Genomic DNA, 20,118 nt, shown 5'->3' on the forward strand with positions numbered 1-20,118 from the left:
AATATGGAGACCTTAATTCAAATTCATTGCAATAATTTTCAGTTCTGGAAAGCCATATTTGGTTCCACTGGCAAGGTGAAGGACTTCATTTTTTTGTTTCCCTGGACAAAACATTACTCGAACCCTATCAGAATATGTAGGAACTAGGAATGCCTGTCTCCTCTAATAGACGGTAAACGTGTATCACAGCAGGAAGTTTGTCATATTCATTTCCATATTATCACTGAACATAGTGTTAGAAACAAAATAGAAGTACAATAATGAGTAGTTTAATTAATATATTAATTGACATTAAATGCTATAATTTTTATATTTTTCATCCATATTAGTGAATTCATTTGCTTAGGTGGACATATTATCCCATAAAAATATTTTGAACCAACATTCCTACATAAGCATTTAAGAATGCCAGTGACTAAAGAGAGAACAAATTCAAGGAAGAAAATTCCAATATTTATAGGTGCATTATTTGCTTAATAAGAAGTCGACATTAAAGGTCTGACAGCTTTAGTTTTCTATTTAAGTATTAGCATATTTTGCCTATGTGCTATTTAAACATTTTTTAAATTTAATATTTACAAACACTGTTTTGCACCTTGTTTTATTCCTCAGTCATTATTCAGGTATAAACATTAATTAATAATCATTATAATAACAGAGTATAGCATTTATATGGTGCTTACTCTGTAATAGCCCCATTTTATTTTATTTTATTTTTTTTTTTTTTATTTTATTTTTTATTTATTTATTTATTATTATTATTTTTTAATAGCCCCATTTTAAATGCTTTACATATAATCCTTACAATATTCTAAGTGCTTTATATATATTATCCTTAATAATCCTGTGAGGTAGGTACTATTATTATCTCTAATTTAAAGAATGGAGCATGACATATAGTTAAGTGCCTTACCCAAAATCATACTGTTAATAAATATCAGATCTAAGAATTAAACCCAGGCAGAATGAATTTATATTCCTTGCTGTTCAACAAGATATATTGCCTTTGCATAAATAGTGTCATTGTAGTTCAATCTTTTTTTTTTTTTTTTTCTTGATTCCACCTTTGTTATTCCATAAGGGCATATGTTTTCATAAGCTTTCTTACTGACAGTCTTTGGTTAAAATTTAACTAAATTTCCTTTGTCAGTTTTTATCAGAGGCATACCTGAGTTAAACGCATTAATTTATGGCATTAAACAACCAACACATAACAATTCTTTATCTTTTTCCTAGATGATTCTAGCCAGGCATTTATTATCTAAGACTTAAAATGTTCTTGTGTCTCTATATACAGAGAAAATTCATCAGTCTTTACAACTTTGAAATACAATTTTTATTCTCATTTCACTGGTTATAAATATCAGATTTTTTAAATTTCTTAATAAAAAATTAATTTCAGAATATTTATTTCTACCCCCCACCCCCCATTTCTTTAGTTCTTCATATTCACTGCTGTCACCTAATCGGGAATAATGAACACAATATTGGGTCAACTTGAACTGAGAAGTTATTTTGACTCAATTAAGCCTGAGAGGTCTCTCAGGTGTTTGGAGCAATGAACTGATGTTCCAACAATCCTTATTACACTTTATGAGTTCTACACTCTTCACAAAATTGCTTTTTCAATTGGTGCTTCACGGGAGTTAAAATTTAATTTATATATTGGCATTTGTAGAATGTTAAATAGAAAAATATTTACTGATTATAACATACTTTATTTTGTTTGGTTTCAATAGTTTTAAAGTGCTGCTCCTTATAAAAATTGAATTGTCCTTCAAATTCAGTATTCATTTCATTGAGCTTCAGGAACGCTGCAAAGAATAAAGCAAAGAACTGATGAAAAACAAAGGACAGAAGTCAGTACTAAAATGAAAAACAGTGCTTTCTTCTTTGATAAGTATCATAGCTCACTTCTGTCATTTTCTCATAATTTGGGGGATTATTTTTCTATTCCAAATCCTTCAGTGGTTTCCATTTTTTGTGTGCATTAAAGTCATGTTAAAGTCTAAATATCTCACTATATGCAGTCTGTAGAAGGTCAGGTTTTTGAAAAACAGATGCTGAAACAAAGGTTCAGATGCAAGTAATTTATTGAGGAAGTGCTACCAAGATAAACTGATGAGGGAGTGGAGGAATCAGAACAGGGGAAAGGGAAGAAGTCTAACGAAGTGCAGTTTCAATCCAAAATCCTCACTACAGCCTGATGGGGCAGAAAGTATACTTCAGCCTTTGTCCTACCTGAAGGTGAGGGTGCTTATTTGTGGAGTGGGTGTTTAGAATCAGTGTGTGAGACACAAAGGATCAGTCTGTCAAATCAGATTGTGCTAATCAAAGATCTTACCCAGTATCAAGATTTACTAATAATTTTAAGGATACAGGATATCATGGGCCTCTACAACGCATGCACCTCTGGCACAGAGTAATGCATGAGGTCTCTAAGTGAGGTTCCTGGAGTTACCTCACATAGGGAGAGAAACATTTAAATTACAAAGCATCTAATCTTATACTCTAGAGAGGGGAGTAGCTTACATGAATCACCAGGAAGACAAACCTCATAAATTATAGGTTAATTAACCATAAATGTCCCTTTATCTGCAGACATTCAATAGATACGTTTTTTTCTTCCTTGTAAATATCATCAGCCTATTTACCTGGAAGGAAATTGACTAGAAAAGTAGACTAGGTCACCTGCTTTTGTTTCTTCACCCCAGTGGTGTTCCCCCAGTGAATGGATCACAGGCCAATTGCTTTAAATTCTCAGGTTACAAGAGATCTAATAAGCTTTGGAAGGAATATTGACAGCAACCAATCTACAGCATGTCATAACCCAATTCTAATCTTCTTTATCCAATGTCCCTCCCTGTGCATTATGTTTCAACCTTAGCAAACCAGTTGAATTTCTCTAAATTCATTCTATTTCTTCATCTTGAGTGTTTTTGTAAGTAGTGTTATATGGGGAAACTACTGTAAATTTTAGTACCAGTACGATTTCCATTGTTAACTCCTTTTAAGACTCACAAAATGGAGATGGTCACCTTCTCTGTACTATCACTCTACACTATTTTTATATTAGCATCTACTATACTTTAGCACAATTGTTTACATATGTGAAAATTATTTCCAAGTATCTCAAGTCTTTTGGGTCACTGACTCCTTGAAGATTCTGAAAATTTTCGTATGATACCATATGCCACAGAATTATTTTGCATTCAATAATATGAAGTCAAATATCCCTGAATCCCCATCATGGACCACCATATTGAGAAACCCTATAAAAAAGTATGTTTATTGAGAATAAGTTCTCTATTTTTTTCATCATTTCACGACTTGAGCTTATCTTAATGCCTGTATATATATTGACTTGGGACGATTAATTTTTAAGACTTTTGGGTATCCGTTTCCTTACAGATTGATCTCTCTTTTCCTCAAGTGTATAAACCACACTCATTAATAATCTCCTTTTTGCTTTCTTTGTCCATTTAAAAAATAATTTATGTTAGTACATGCTGAGTACTGATTTCAACATTTGACATATATATTTTTTTGTTTGTTTTTAGTTTATAGCTTTATACATATAATTATTTTTTTTATTTTTAAAAACTTTTTTATTTTTTAAAAATTTGTATTGGGGTATAGTTGATTTACAATGTTGTGTTAGTTTCAGGTGTACAGCAAAGTGAATCCGCTATACATATATACACTATTTTTTAGATTTTTTTCCCATATAGGCCATTTCAGAGTATTGAGTAAAGTTCCCTGTGCTATACAGCAGGTCCTTATTAGTTATCTATTTTATATATAGTAGTGTGTATGTGTCAATCCCAAACTTCCAATTTATGCCTCCCCTTACCCTCAGGTAACCATAAGTTTAATTTCTGCATATGAAACTCTATTTCTGTTTTGTAGATAAGTTCATTTGTAGACTTTACTTAGATTCCACATATAAGTGATATCATATGATATTTGTCTTTCTCTGTCTGACTTACTTCATTCAGTATGACAAGAGGTGAATCTCTAGGTCCATCCATGTTGCTGCAAATGGCATTATTTTGTTCTTTTTTATGGCTGAGTAATATTCCATTGTATATATGTACTACATCTTCTTTATCTATTCCTCTGTTGATGGACATTTAAGTTGTTTCCATGTCCTGGCTATTTTAAATAGTGCTGCAAAGAACATTGGGGTGCATGTACCTTTTAAAATTATGGTTTTCTCCAGATATATGCCCAGGAGTGGGATTGCTGGATCATAAGGTAGCTCTACTTTTAGTTTCATAAGGAACCCCCATACTGTTCTCCATAGTGGCTGTACCAGTTTGCATTCCCACCAACAGTGTAGTAGGGTTCCTTTTCTCCACACCCTCTCCAGCATTTGTTGTTTGTAGATATTTTGATGATGGCCATTCTGACTGGTGTGAGGTGATACCTCATTGTAGTTTGATTTGCATTTCTCTAACAGTTGGTAATATTGAGCATCTTTTCATGTTCCTCTTGGCCATCTGTATGTCTCCTTTGGAGAAACGTCTATTTAGATCTTCCACCCATTTTCTGATTGTGTTCTTCGTCTTTTTGATATTGAGCTGCACGAGCTGTTCGTATGTTTTGGAGATTAATCCCTTGTCCGTCACTTCCTTTGCAAATATTTTCTCCCATTCTGTGGGTTTTCTTTTGTTTATGGTTTCCTTTGCTGTGCAATATATTTTAAGTTTAATTAGGTCCCATTTGTCTATTTTGTTTTTATTTTCATTACTCTAGGAGGTGGATCAAAAAAGTTTTTTTTTTTTTTTTTTTTTTTTTAATGTCAGAGAGTGTTCTGCATATGTTTTCCTCTAAGAATTCTATAGTATCCAGCCTTACATTTTGGTCTTTATCCATTTTGAGGGTTTTTTTTTTTGTGTATATAGTGTTACGGTGTGTCCTAATTTCATTCTTTTACATGTATCTCTCCAGTTTTCCCAGCGCCACTTATTGAAGAGACTGTCTTTTCTCCACTGTATATTCTTGCCTCCTTTATCATAGATTAGTTGACCATAAATGCATGGGTTTATCTCTGGAATTTCTATCCTGTTGCATTAATCTATATTTCTGTTTTTGTGCCAGTATGATAATGATTTGATGATTGTATCTTTGTAGTATATTCTGAAGTCAGGGATCCTGATTTCTCCAGCTCCGTTTTCTTTCTCAGGTTTACCTTGGCTATTTGTGGTCATTTGTGTTTCCATCGTAAAATTTTTGGTTCTAATTCTGTGAAAATACCATTGGTAATTTGATAGGGATTGCATTGAATCTGTAGATGGCTATGAGTAGTACAGTCATTTTGACAATATTGATTCTTCCAATCCAAAAATATGGTATACCTCTCCATCTGTTTGTGTCATCTTTGGTTTAGGTCTTTTGCCTCTTTAGATAGGTTTACTCTTAGGTATTTTATTCTTTTTAATGCAATGATAAATGGGACTGTTTCCTTGATTTCTCTTTCTGATATTTCATTGTTAGTATATATGAATGCAAGAGATTTCTGTATATTAATTTTGTATTCTGCAACTTTGCCAAATTTATTGATGAGCTCTAGTAGTTTTCTGGTAGCATCTTTAGGATTTTCTATGTATAGTATCATGTCATCTGCAAAGAGTGACAGTTTTACTTCTTTTCCCATGTGGATTCATTTTATTTCTTTTTCTTCTCTGATGGCTGTGGCTAGGACTTCCAAAAGTGTGTTGAAAAATAGTGATGAGAGTGGACATCCTTGTCATGTTCCTGATCTTAGAGGAAATGCTTTCAGTTTTTCACCATTGAGAATGATATTTGCTGTGGGTTTGTCATATATGGCCTTTATTATGTTGAGGTAGGTTCACTCTATGACCACTTTTTGGAGAGTTTTTATAATAAATCAGTGTTGAATTTTATCAAAAGCTTTTTCTGCATCTATTGAGATGATCATATGGTTTTTATTCTTCAATTTGTTGATGTGCTGTATCACAGTGATTGATTTGTAGATATTGAAAAATCCTTGCACCTCTGGGATAAATCTCACTTGATCAGGGTGTGTGATCTTTTAATGTGTTGTTGGATTCAGTTTGCTGTATTTTTTTGAGGATTTTTGCATCTATATTCATCAGTAATATTGGTCTGTAATTTTCTTTCCTTCCGGTATCTTTGTCTTGTTTTGGTATCAGGGTGTTTGTGCCCTTGTAGAATGAGCTAGAGAGTATTCCTTCCTCTGTAATTTTTTGGAAGATTTTCAGAAGGGTAGGTGTTAACTCTTCATTAAATGTTTGGTAGAATTCATCTGTGAAGCCATCTGGTCCTGGAGTTTTGTTTATTGGAAGACTTTTAATCACAGTTTCAATTTCAGTACTCATCATTGGTCTGTTCGTATTTTCTATTTTTTCTGGTTCAGTCTTGGAAGTTTGTATCTTTCTAAGAAGTTGTCCATTTCTTTTAGGTTGCCCATTTTATTTGTGTTTAGTTGCTTGTAGTAATTTCTTATGATCCTTTGTATATCTGTGGTGTCCATTGTAACTTCTTTTTTATTTCTAAGTTTATTGATTTGAGCCCTCTCCCTTTTTTCTTGATGAGTCTGGCTAAAGGTTTTTCAGTTCTGTTTATGTTCTCAAAGAACCAGGTTTTAATTTCATTGATCTTTGCTTTTTTTTTTTTTTTTTTGTCTCTATTTCATTTATTTCTGCTCTGATCTGTATGATTTCTTTCCTTCTACTAACTTTCAGTGTTTCTTGTTCTTCTTTCTCTGGCTGCTTTAGGTGTAAGGACAGGTTATTTATTTGAGATTGTTCTTATTTCCTGAGGTAACATTTATTGCTATAAACTTCCCTCTTAGAACTGCTTTTGCTGCATCCCATAGGTTTTGGATTGTTGTGTTTTTGTTGTCAGTTTTCACTAGGTATTTTTTGATTCCTCCTTTGATTTCTTCAGTGATCCATTGATTATTTAGTAACATATTGGTTAGCCTGCATGAGTTTGTGTTTTTTACAGGTTTTTTTTTTGTTTTTTTTTCTTTCATGTAATTGATTTCCAATCTCATAGTGTTGTGGCCAGAAAAGATGCTTGATATGATTTCAATTTTTGTAAATTTACCAAGGTTTGATTTATCACACAAGATGTGACCTATCCTGGAGAATGTTCCATGTGCATTTGAGAAGAAAGTATTCTGCTGTTTTCAGATGGAATGTCCTATAAATATCAATTAAGTCTAACTGGTCTAATGTGTCATTTAAGGTTTGTGATTCCTTATTAATTTTCTGTCTGGATGATCTGTCCATTTGTGTAAGTGGGGTGTTAATGTCTCCCACTATTATTTTGTTACTGTTGATTTCCCCTTTTATGGTTATTAGCATTTGCCTTATATATTGTGGTTCTCCTATGTTGGGTGCATAAATATTTACCTTTGTTATATCTTTTTCTTGAGAAAACTGCTTCTTGATTCAGAGATAAGCTTCTTCTCACTGTATCCTCACATGGAGGAAGGAGTGAGAGAGCTCTCTGGGGTATCCACTATATTCATTCATTCATGAGAGTTCTACCCACATAACCTAATCATCTCTTAAAGACCCCACCTCCTAATGCTATCACATTAGGAGATAGGATTTCAACATATGGATTTTAGGGGGACACAAACATTCTGTCCACATACAACATTTTCATAGATACTGCAATGTCATTCTGTCTTTACAATGATTTTGATACATGATACGGTGTTTAAAATCATTTCAGTAAGGCTTTAACTAAACTATTCCACTAACTATACTGCTAATTGCAAAATCAAATTGACTCTGAGGAATTGCTGTATCTCTTTCCAAAGTAGCATTTGACGTTTTCGGCAAATTCATTTCTAATCACCAATTTCTTGATTTCTGTGATAAAAAAAGTTCCTTCCTAGTTCTTTTCCAAACTCTTTACTGTCTAATATTAAAGCAAACATCTTTTCCTTAACTCTATTTTTTTGTTTCCTTTTTTGGTAGATATACTATTTACCTATTCTCAATATAAAGCCTAATCATTTGAGAATCCCTCATCACATCTTTCATCCAGTTAACGTCAGACTCTTGATATATTGAATGACTTAACAATCCTTAGATGTGTTCCATCCTTTTTCAGCATGCTGATTCTTTCTCTGCCTAGATCTTCATTATTTTAGCTTGGGAATCTAGACTGTCTCAATACAACATATTTTCTTATAGTAGATAGATCTTTCTAAAATACAAATTCAATCATGTTATCCCATGACTAAAATTTTTAAAATTACTCTTCACTTGTCATGCAGTAAGAACATGGAAGTTGTAATATCATACATCTGTTTTCCCAGAACATTGAGAAATTTATGTGCCAAAATACTCCTTTATAGGTTAAATGAGTGACAAATGCTGAGAAAATAAAGTAGAACTTTTTTTTTTTTTTTTTTTTTTTTACTGGAAGAATCCTCAACTCTAAAAGCTAATGTGTATTTAATATGTATTTGAAATTTCTAAATAGAAATTCAGGCTCCATGTTTTCCTTGCATATCAGTATCTCTCTCTCTCTCTCTATATATATATAGTTTCAATCAATGAGTGCAAATAAATCATCTTAAAGGAGAGAGAGGATTATAGGAATTGGTTCACTCAATTATGTAAGTTGAGAAGTCCCAGGATCTTCAGTCTGCAAGCTGTAGACCCAGGAAAATGGGTGGTTGCAGTTTCAGTCCAATCTCAAAGGCCTAAGAACCAGGAGAACCAGTGGTGGTGAATTCTAGTCAAAATTCAAAGGCCTGAGGACCGGAGGGCCAACAATGTAAATCTCAGTCTGAGAACAGGATAAGATCGATATCTCAGCTCAAGCAGGCACGTTGAGAGATGGTGAATTCTCCCTTCCTCTGCCTTTTTGTTCTATAAGCATCTCAGTGGGCTGAATCATGCCCACTCTATTGAAGAGGGCAATCTGCTTTACTCAATCAATCAATTCAAATGCTAATTTGATCTGGAAGAAAACAGAGGAAAAGCTTGTTGACCTTGGCCTTAGCAAAGATTTTTTGGATTTGACACAAAAAGCACAGGCAACAAAAGCAAAAATAGACATCAAACTAAACAGTTTATGCACAGCAATGGACACCATCAACAAAATGAAAAGTAATGCATGGAATGGGAAAAATATTTCTATATTGAATATAAGTAGTTAATATCCAAAATCTGTAAGTAACTCGTACTACTCAATAGCAGAAAACCCACAAATAACTCTATTAAAAATGGGCAAAGAACCTGAATAGACATTTCTCCAAAGAAGACATACAAATATCCAACAGGTATATGAAATTCAGGATGTTCTAGACTCCTAGAATTGAATAAATTTTCTTACCTAGGTAAGTACTCTAGGAATTTCTAGAATTGCAGAGAATTAGAAAGTTAAAAATCTTTCTGATCAGGTAGTATTTGTGTTGAGCTAGGAGATACAGCAAAGATTTCAAGTATTAGTTACCACATTACTTATAAGTAAATGCCATTTATTGTCTCATACGTTGCGACTACAGTGTTATTCTGTTTCCTTTGGATTGGTACCTGAAGAACATAAGTGGCAGCATAAGCTACACAGAAGGCAAAGATTCCTTGACCCAATTTGACAGCCTGTTTTTCATTTCATTCAATACTGAGTTATTAAAACTCAGTAGGCTTTGAATTATTTATTAAAACTTAGTGGCCCACTAACATCTCCAGCCATTGTCTAATACATTGAGTGCCCACAGTTAAAGACTTTTCCTCCGTGTGGGGTGCACTGGAATAAGACAGTGGAAGACAGCTACTTCCATCAAGAAGTCAAGGAGTCTAAACAAAGATATGTAGTCACATAGAAAAGTATGAGAAACAGAAAATGTACATTGTGTGGTACTCGATCCATGTTGGTATGTGTTAATTTGTCACAAAACACTTATGCACCCAAACATACAGATTAAATAAATATTCAGAGTTCAATTAGAGAAGGTTCTCTGAAAGAGTATATATACAGGTATATATAAGAGCATATATTCTATGATTGCCACATGTTGATACATGATATGTATCCTTGTAATGGTACATAAGAGTATTCTATGTGGCCTTTCCGGATAGACACTCAGACATTTTGATGTTTAAGAAATTGAATTACTCTTTGAGTAACCTGTAAAAACACTATTTTTCTAATATATTTCTGTGCCTTATACTTTGGTATCAGCATTCAACATTTTCCTTTGTGTTCTTTAGTTTTCCTGTCTGTAAAATGGAGATAATGTTAATTTCCCTCTCCTGTTTGCTGAGGTTGATATATACTTAAAAAGCACTCTAAAAATGGAAAGCACTTGTGTTTATTACTAGCTTTTAATATTGACCAAGAAAAAAAGAGAAAAGAGTCATTTGTCTGAACATTTTGCAGTAGAATTAGCAAGGGCAGCAGTAGAGAAATGTGAATTATGGAAATATATATATAGGGAGAAGGCTTTTTAAAGATTACCATTTTTTTCATGATCGAAATCTCCTAAAATGCTTTGAGACCCTTTTTACTGTGCTCATAAGAGGTTTTCTACAGTCAATATAGATGAAAAAGAAAATATTATTTTCCACATCAGACATAGAGAATCATTATCTTCAGCTTTAGGAGTCTGGGTTTTCTAGTTTAAGAAGTATCAGGTTGGATTAGGACTGAAAGGAAGCATTTAATTTTTCCAATCTGTGACTGCAGAAGAGCTTTCATTGAATTTAATTTAAATCATATATATTATTTCTCTCATTGTGCTAAATTATTTCAACATTTAATGATTGTAAATACAAATTACTAATTTCTTACTGAGACTGACAAGTAAACAGAGTTGAAACAAACATGGTATGTACTGATTATATTTGTCAAAAATATTTCTTATTAATCACACTCAGAGAAAATAACAATGGCAAATTCAAGAGCCTGACACTTTATATTTTATATAATTTGTATTATATGTACTTGTTTATGGGAGAGGGATCTGTGATTACAGTTTTCTTAATGTGGCATCTGATTGAATTCTTCATTTAGTTCTACTCATTTACTGTTTTGTTATTCTTTTTAGTAGTAAGGAGGCAGGTTTACTTCTGTTAAAGTCATTAACCAATAAAAAATGTATTGTAGTAGAAACTTGATAGAAAGAATTCTGTGTTGAGCTCAGATATAAAATTAACCAGTAACAAAGAATTGCTTTCAGACAATAGTTATGCTCTATCTATAAGAGAAAGCAAAACAGGAATTCAGCAATTAATCAGAGAACTTTACCAAAAAAGACAGAAAAAACAGAATATATATAAATATTTTTTATATATAAATTTATTTATTTTTATATTTTGGCTTCATTGGGACTTCATTGCTGTGCACCGTCTTTCTCTAGTAATGCAAGCAGGGGCTGCTCTTCCTTGCAGTGCACAGGTTTCTCATTGTGGTGGCTTCTCTTGTTGCAGAGCACAGGCTCTAGGTACGCGGGCTTCAGTAGTTATGGCAAGCAGGCTCAGTAGCTGCGGGACATGGGCTTAGTTGCTCTGCGGCATGTGAGATCTTCCTGGACCAGGGCTCGAACCCTTGTCCCCTGTGTTGGCAGGCAGATTCTTAACCACTGCACCACCAAGGAAGCCCAAAACCAGAATATATCAAGCACTTAAAAACAATGAGTTGTTTTGTCAGAGAATTGTACTTACATTTATTATTGAGTCTTCTAATCTAATGATTTTAAGGTGAATTTAGTAAATGTTGAGAATATCCAAATAAACTGACCCAAGGCCTTAAAACAAAGCTGGTAATAATTTTTAGGTTGATAAAAGTACTATTGTTTTAGTGATAGTGACCTACCATGTTATTTTGAAAAGAAAGATAAAGAAGACATAACTTTCTTGCTAAGGCATGTTAGTTAATGATAATTTTTATATCATTACAAAACATGGTAGAATATGCTATAAGATGTGGAAAACACACACACACACACACACACACACACACACACATATATATATATATATATATATATATCTTGTATAGCCACCTCTAATCAAAAGGCATTTTGGGACTTCCCTGGTGGTGCAGTGGTTAAGAATCTGCTTGCCAATTCAGGGGACATGGGTTCAAGTCCTGGTCCGGGAAGATCCCACATGCCGTGGAGCAACTAAGCCCGTGTGCCGAAACTACTGAGCCTGCGCTCTACAGCCTGTGTGCCACAACTACTGAGCCCAAGCGCCTAGAACCCGTGCTCCGCAACAAGAGAAGCAACTGCAATGAGAAGCCCACGCACCACAACGAAGAGTAGCCCCCGCTCTCAGCAACTAGAGAAAGCCCGTGCGCAGCAATGAAGACCCAACACAGCCAAAAATAAATAAATAAATATTTAAAAAAAAATATATATATATATATATGTCTTTGGGTTTATTGGGTTTATGTCTAGAATAAATTGGCTGTGTACAGAAACAGAGGGATATATCTATTAAGGTTTTTGTTTTGTTTTTATTTTTTTTTCATTTTAAATCTACTATGAACTGTGAAAAACATTCAGAATAGACTGCCTGTATAATAATATGCTTGCTTAAAGCATATTGTAGTTATATTTTGAATTATTCAAATAAGCCATTCAAATTTTTATTTCCATTTTGTCTTACCTAAAAAGTCTTGGATTATTAAGTGTTCACTTTTCACTGTTCCTGTTATGGTTAATATTCTACTGAGGAAAGTGAAGTAAGGGTTATATATTAAATTGTAATGATTTAGGAGCATTTGGCAACCATTCAGTTTGGAATAGATAAGGTATGCCCATGAACATAAATTATGCAACTACACTGACCATGTTGACAAGATAACTGCTTATTTTTATTTAGTGTTGTTTACTCTAAAAGTTAGAGCATATCAAAAAGTTGACGATGAAGAAATTAAGAAAAGATGATACATACGTACATACATATATATATGTAAAATTTAAAGCATATCAAAGAATTGAAGATGAAGAAATTAAGGAAAGATGATACATACACATATATATATATATATATATATATATATATATATGCAACAACCACTATTAAAAAAAAGAAAAACAAACCACAATAAGATTAGCCTATTTTCTTCTAGTCTATTATATTCTATTTTATTCTATTTGAATAGTGAAATGGGCTAAGGTGGTCAAAACGTATAAACTTCCAGTTATAAAATAAGTCCTGGAGATGTAATGTAGAGCATGGCGACTACAGTTAATAATACTTTATCATATATTTGAAAATTGCTAAGAGAGTAGATTTTAAAAGTTCTCTTCACAAGAAAAAAAATATATTGCTATGTGTGCTGATAAACATTAACTAGATTTATTGTGGTTATCTTTTGCAACATATACATATATTGAATCATTATGCTGTATACCTGAAACTAATATAACGTTATATACTAATTATATCTCAATAAAAAAAGAATAGCTTTTCTTTCTAAAATTAAAAATATAGGTGACAAATATATTGTTGCTAATATTATTATTTGCTTTACAGAGTCTATCATTTACCTTTATGTATTTCTGTCTTACTCCATGTAACAACTGACTGATTGGAAATCTATACTGGTATAACATGAATAAAAAGGTGCATTTTGTGTATTATGAATTGAGATTCATAGTCTAACCAAATCACACATTTCCCCCTATCTTTTTAAAACATAGCCCTTCTCTTTCTCTTCCTTCCACATCTCTCCCTTTCCCCTTCCTCTACCACTGTTTCCTTCTTTTCCATTTTTTATTGCAACTGTCACAGAAATGATAGCACATCATGGGGAGTTTTGCCGTCATAAGTAGAATCAAAATCTCTAAGTTAAAAATGTTAATGAATGAACAGGAAATAACTTCTATTTAGAAAAATTACAATTACACATCATCACAATCAAACAATTTAAATTAAAGCTTCAAGTTATCTGTAAGAAGAGAGGTAATATTTAAAATGTTATGTGAACAATGCTATCTCAATTTAAAAAATAAATTGAATGAGTTAATTCTACCTGAAGCTCATTAATAAAACTATTAGCAAAAAAGCCTAAAGTGAGATCTCCTACAAGATTACAGAACTCTAAATATAGCATTTATATTAAATATGTAAATTACAAAATAAAAATTAACATTTTATCTTAGAAAATAGATACATATGAATCACCCTTTTTAAAGAGTAATATTGGTTTGTCTTAACAGCTCATAATTCTTTTTATATACAAGTTGGAGAATTGTATCCAAATTTTATATAAACTACCTTTTCATATTTTTTCTCTACTTATGTATTGAAATAAACCATCTCCCACATTACAAAAGGTTACATGATTAAATATTTCATCATTTAACTAAAGTGGTAAACATATATAATACATTACTATATTTTCAAAATGTCTTTCTTTCAAGTCAGAAAAGAAGTGTGTATCTATGTATATGTGAGAACTCAAAAAAAAAAAAAGAAAAAAAAGTGTAAGTAATAGAAAGATATGTGGTTCCCCATTATATCTAATTTGACTTAATGAGAAGTAGTTCTTATCTTTCAATCAGTCTCAATATAGCATAATATTCAAAATAACTTTTAGAGGAAACTTAAAGCTGGAATCATAGAACTTTTGCATTTTATCCACTTGATTATAGATTTTCTAATTTAGCTCAAAATTTTTGAGAAGCAATTATTAAAATATATGGCATTGAATCCATTTTTTATTATGAAACTTTTATATTAAATAAGAGTTGTCTAGGTTGTCAAGGGAATTTACCAATTTATGTCAATCATTTGGGTTCATAATTAAACACAATTCTTTTTTGAGATTTTTATATAAAATCTGCAGTTTTCTGTAATAGGAAAGGGGAAAGTAGGTCTTAGATACATTAAATCAGTGACTAACATGAATCCTTACAAAATACTGTTAGAAATCATGACATTATTTTACTATAAATTGTCTCAAGTCATGCCAGTCAAATAAGCACCATGATGTTAATGGTAGAATGTATTAATTCCAGATACTAGCCTTATCCATGGAAAATAAACCTACTGAAGTTGGAATATGTTGATGTTCTTGTAATAAGCGTAAGTTCAGAAATCAAGCTTGTGAGAGTAGTACTGAGGGAAGCTAGGACTAAAGAAAGGAATGGGGATGATGTGATGAGATGGATATTTCACTTCTGTGGTATTCTTCCCTCAAAATCCATTAATCCAGTTAATCATGAGAAAATAGCAGACAAACCCAAACTGGGGGATATTCTACAAAATATTTGATGAGTACACTTCAAACGTGTCGAGCCCATGAAAAATAAACAAACATTGAAAACTTAAAACTGGAGAACACTAAGATGAAAGAGCAACATAGAACATGGTATATAGTAAATGTTGGAACAGAAAATATAAGAAAATTAGTGAAAAAACTAGTGAATTCTGAATTAAAGCTTTATTTAGTTCACAATATTATACCAATTCTAAGCAACTTCTGAGTTGTGATAAGTGTACTATTGTTTACATAAGATGTAAACTTTAGGAGAAACTAAGTAAAGAGTAAATAGGAACTCATTATACAATTTTTCCAACTCTTCTGAAAATATAAAATGATTTTATTATGATAATAATAAGGAACATTAGCAAAATAAAGAAAAAATGAGAAATAAGAGAATTTGTAAGAAAATTGAAAATAGGTCAAAGGGGACCAAGCTATGTGGAAAACAGTTAAAACTGCAACATTACCTGTACATTTTTTTCCTGATGATACTGAGGTTTATATATGAAGATTATAGGAATTTACATCTACATTGATTCCCCAAAGCATAATATGTATATTAAGACTAATTTAAGATTGTCATCAATTTTCTGTATGTTTCTGAATTTAGACATTGACAGGATGAATAACAGGCTTTACATTGTAACTAACTTCCTGAGAAAGCTTTAGAGGTAAAAAGTCAAAAGGGATATGCTCAGATTTCTATATCCAATGAGGTCATAAACTACCTGATTTCAGAGAATGGAGTCTGTAATCAAATATTGAGTAATATGACAACATTAAGTCATGTGCAAACAGCCAGCTGAGGAAATTGCCTGTAACGTTTTCAAATCCTGTTCTGTGGTGTACTGATGACCTCAAAGATGGTAAATATTCCATGGGAAAAAAAAATGTACTTTGGTCAAAACTTTTAGAAAAGATTACATTAAAGAAAGATGAGGTGTCTTTACTCATTGAATCCTCAGAGCCTTTCAGATGACAATGTGTTTTATAAAGCTTTCTGCTGAAGGGGTTGGGCTTCTAAGATGTGTGTGTGTGTGGGGGGGAATTAAAGAAAATAGAGTATTTACAAAATTGATTTTTGCCACTTATTATTTATTTTTCTTTTTTCCTTGGAAAACTTACCTAAATAATGACACATTAAACATTCACACAGCAAATTTACTGTCAATTTAAATCTATTTGGTGGGACTATTACCTTTATAAATCTGAGTCTTTGGTTCCTGTATCTCTTAGCACTTTTATATTTCTGCATTTCTGATTTTAATGCCTACTAATGTTCCTGGCTGCTAATTTAGAGAGGTTTTTATAAATTCTCTAGTTAGTCTTAGGTAGTGTAAGAAGCTCACATCAATAATTATTTTGTCCAGGCCAATGAAATAAATCACAGCACACACACACATGCACACGCACACACACACACACACACACACACACACACACACACACACACACTGAACTGGAAGTAACTCCCCTTTCCCATCTGGTCTACTGTAGGTGAGCCACTAGCAGTCAGGAGTTAGAAATGGCATAGGTTTGCCTTCTTCTGTTTCCTGATGAGTAGTTATACACTCCATCTTTCATGGTTTTTGAAGTTTCCAGAATCTAAATTGGGGAAGGCAGGACAGAAAAGTGTCAAGAATATAGGAAAAATCTTCTTTTCTTTTCCCTTAATAAAAAGAAAACCTGTTAGCTCATATAAGTAGAAGTCCAGGTATAGGACAGAATTCAGAATTTGGTGATCCATTGGCTCATTGTTATCTCAAGGGACTCAGTATCTTTGCCTTTCTGCTATGCCATCTAATTTGTCAGAGAAATTACTCTCAGGGTGATCGGATGGCCTAGCACCTAGCAGTAGCAATCAAATCTATACATTGCTTTATACATATCCAGCGGGAGAAAATACTGTTGTCTGTGCTTTCCTAGCAGCCATCCTAAGATTCATCTTGATTGGCATGTAACTGCTCCTGAAACAACTGTGTCTAGTGGAATGGATTATGTTATTTTGTAGAAGCCTACCAAAGTAGGTAGGCATTGTTATCAAGCAGTGAAGCAACAGAGGAGCCTGAAATCAGTTTTACCTGAAGGGAATGGGAGCTGTTATCTAGTACTTATTGAGTCTTTAACTTTCTGGCTGACCATGGGAAAGTTTTTCAATTCCCTGGACTAGAGTAAATTTTAAAAGTTCAAAAGTTTTTTTCTATTTTTAAAAGTATAAAGGTAAGATTAAATAACTTCTAAGATCTTCCAAAGAATATGATTCTGAAAACTCAACTTCAGAGTGATTATAGAATTTTGATATTCAATAATTCAATATTTCTTATTGATTATTACATGATAGACACTGTTCTAAAATTTAGGTAAGTGATGTTCACATCGGACACTTTATATCTCAAGGAACCTACATTCTAGTGGAGAGGAATGAAAATAAACAAGAGAAATTAAGTTTGTAGTAAGTTGCTAGTAATAGGCACTAATTAGAAAAACAAAGCCGGGGAGAGATTAAGAAATGTTAGAGACAGGTTTTATAATGTCAGATTATTGTGGCCAATTATATCACTTAACAGGTCACATGTGAACAAATATTTGGAAAGTCATGGGAGTGTGCCTAGAACAGAGAGAGTAAAGAGCTGTAGGTGATGATATCAGAGGTGGTGGGAGCCAGATCTTTGATGGGACTTGCAGGCCACTGTAAGGCTTATGGTAAATCTAGGTCTTGGGGAAAGTCTATCAGAAATAACTACTGACAATAGCCCCTCTTCTTTCATTGTTCAGCAAATACAAGTTCAATCCTGTTAAGTTTCAGGAAAGGAGGCAGGATTGAGACAGCAAGGAATGACATTTCATTAAAACCTACACATCTGAAATGAGTTAATTACTGAAATTTTCTGTTGTTATTGATGTTAATAAAACAATAAAATGGAATTTATATGTAACATTTTATAAACACTCAAAGACAGTAAATTTTAAGCTGCTTTTGGTCAAAAGATTCTACATAATATTAATAGCATTACAGAGTTCAAAAGGTTTACTGAAATAAAAATATATATCCCAAGTATTACTGTCATGTTTCTCACTTCACTAGCCACAAATATTTTTGCCTCTAAAATGCAGTGCAAAAGTGCCAATTGAACTAGGTTTTGAAATTTATGCTTCAGAGTATCTTTATTATTTGATGCTGAAACCTCCAAGGAGAATTTGGTTAGTTCTGTACTCAAATCAGTATAAATCTCTTACAGATTTTATATAAAATGAAGCCATTTATGCTACAGTACGTTCATATGCAACTTTACTGTTTGATGCAATTCTTTAGTGTAGCTTGCAATGAATTTTAACTACAGTTATCAAGCTTTCTTGATTTACTTTTATTCATTAATTGCCCATTTATATAGAATGAAATAACTCTTCTTTTAGGAAATGTTATTACTTGAAAGGATTTTATTAATATTCATAAATGCAACTTTAAATAAAAATATATATTTCTTAGATTTATTTTTCATCAAGTGTGCTGAATCTACTTTGGGAGATTTTTCACTCTGGTCAGATTTTCCCCAGTATTCCTGATAACTAACAAAATGTCAATAATATGTATTCAGTACACCCAGTCTTAATAGTTTTATTTTATTCAAGTCTGATTATCATTGTTTGAGAATATAAATATAAATCCCAAGGTATCATCATTTCTTCCAGATTCAAATTTCATAGAAGTTTGAGATAGTAAAGAGTAATATTGCTAAAAAGATTTCCTGGTTCTCTTCAGTACTACTTCTCTTTTAAGTCATGGCGTTTTCAAGTAAACATAAATTGTTTTTCCAATTCCCTGTTATTTCAGTTCTTGAAATTCTTTTCTCTCATGATCTTGTTTTCCACCATACCTCAGCCTCTGACTTCCATGGTCATTACCAAGATCTTGATATTTCCAATAATTCAACACATACTCCATAATGTCAATGTCATGTGTTCCATTCTCTGACCAATTACTTTTTATCTGTTTCCAATCTTCAGGTGCCCTGAATCCAGCAATCCTTCCACACCTCCTGGACCATTGATACTACCATGTTTTCATCTTCTAAACCTCTTCAAGTCTGGATTCCCCTCTTAACTCACTTTATATTTCATTGTTAATCACTCCTGCCTGAAAACCTTGACTTCCCTTGCCCATCTCTCACTCTGTTGTAGAACCACAGTGTTGGTTAGATGTAACCCACCATACTCATTCAGCTGAGTGAGCAACAAGAAGACTTTGCTGCTGTCAGGCAGTCATATTCAACACCCCTTACTCATTTTTTCACTCCTTCAGATGACTATTTTATATGTTTTCCTTTGTCCTGAAACCTCCAATATGCCTCAGATGATCTGCATTCTCAGGTGATGGTATTACTGCCTACTTAACTGAAGAAAATTAAAGTAATTTGAAGAAATCTTCTAGAACCACCAAACTGCATTCACCCACCTACTCACATCTACATTCATGAGCTCTATCTTCCTACCTTCTCCTATCTAAGGACAATTCTCTATTTATAAATGGGATCCTGTATCCTACCACCTACTTGATTATGTCTGTCTGTAATCCTTCCCTCTTTTCTACATCATGCCATTTACATTTTCTATTCTAACATTCCTGTCAGCATAGAAATAACCCATTATTTCTCCCACCCTTACAGTCCATCTTTTTTGCTTCTTTGTCCATCAATTACTACTCCACTTCTTTACTGCCTTTTATAGCAAACCATCTCAAAAGAGTTGTCTTTGTTTACTGTCCATATTCTTGTTAAAACCACAACATCGAATGCTTTTGTTAAAGTCACTTATGTCCACAATATTGCTAAACATACTTTCAAATTTCAGTGCTCAACTTAATTAGTGCTTTCATCACCAAGA

At 32.7% G+C, this 20,118-nt stretch overlaps 1 pseudogene across 1 annotated transcript in view; it reads left to right on the forward strand.

Annotated features, from left to right (window-relative positions):
- Positions 1-772: 772 nt before the first annotated feature.
- The window catches only part of LOC309647449 (myb/SANT-like DNA-binding domain-containing protein 7 pseudogene), a 57,502-nt pseudogene continuing 38,156 nt past the window's right edge, over positions 773-20,118 (forward strand). The window contains exon 1 of the transcript XR_014268663.1: positions 773-5,848. The product of XR_014268663.1 is annotated as a myb/SANT-like DNA-binding domain-containing protein 7 pseudogene (transcript). The remainder of the gene's footprint in view (positions 5,849-20,118) is intronic.

Source organism: Balaenoptera physalus (genome assembly GCF_965194825.1).
Source record: "Balaenoptera physalus genome assembly, chromosome: 18".
NCBI classification, from domain to species: domain Eukaryota; kingdom Metazoa; phylum Chordata; class Mammalia; order Artiodactyla; family Balaenopteridae; genus Balaenoptera; species Balaenoptera physalus.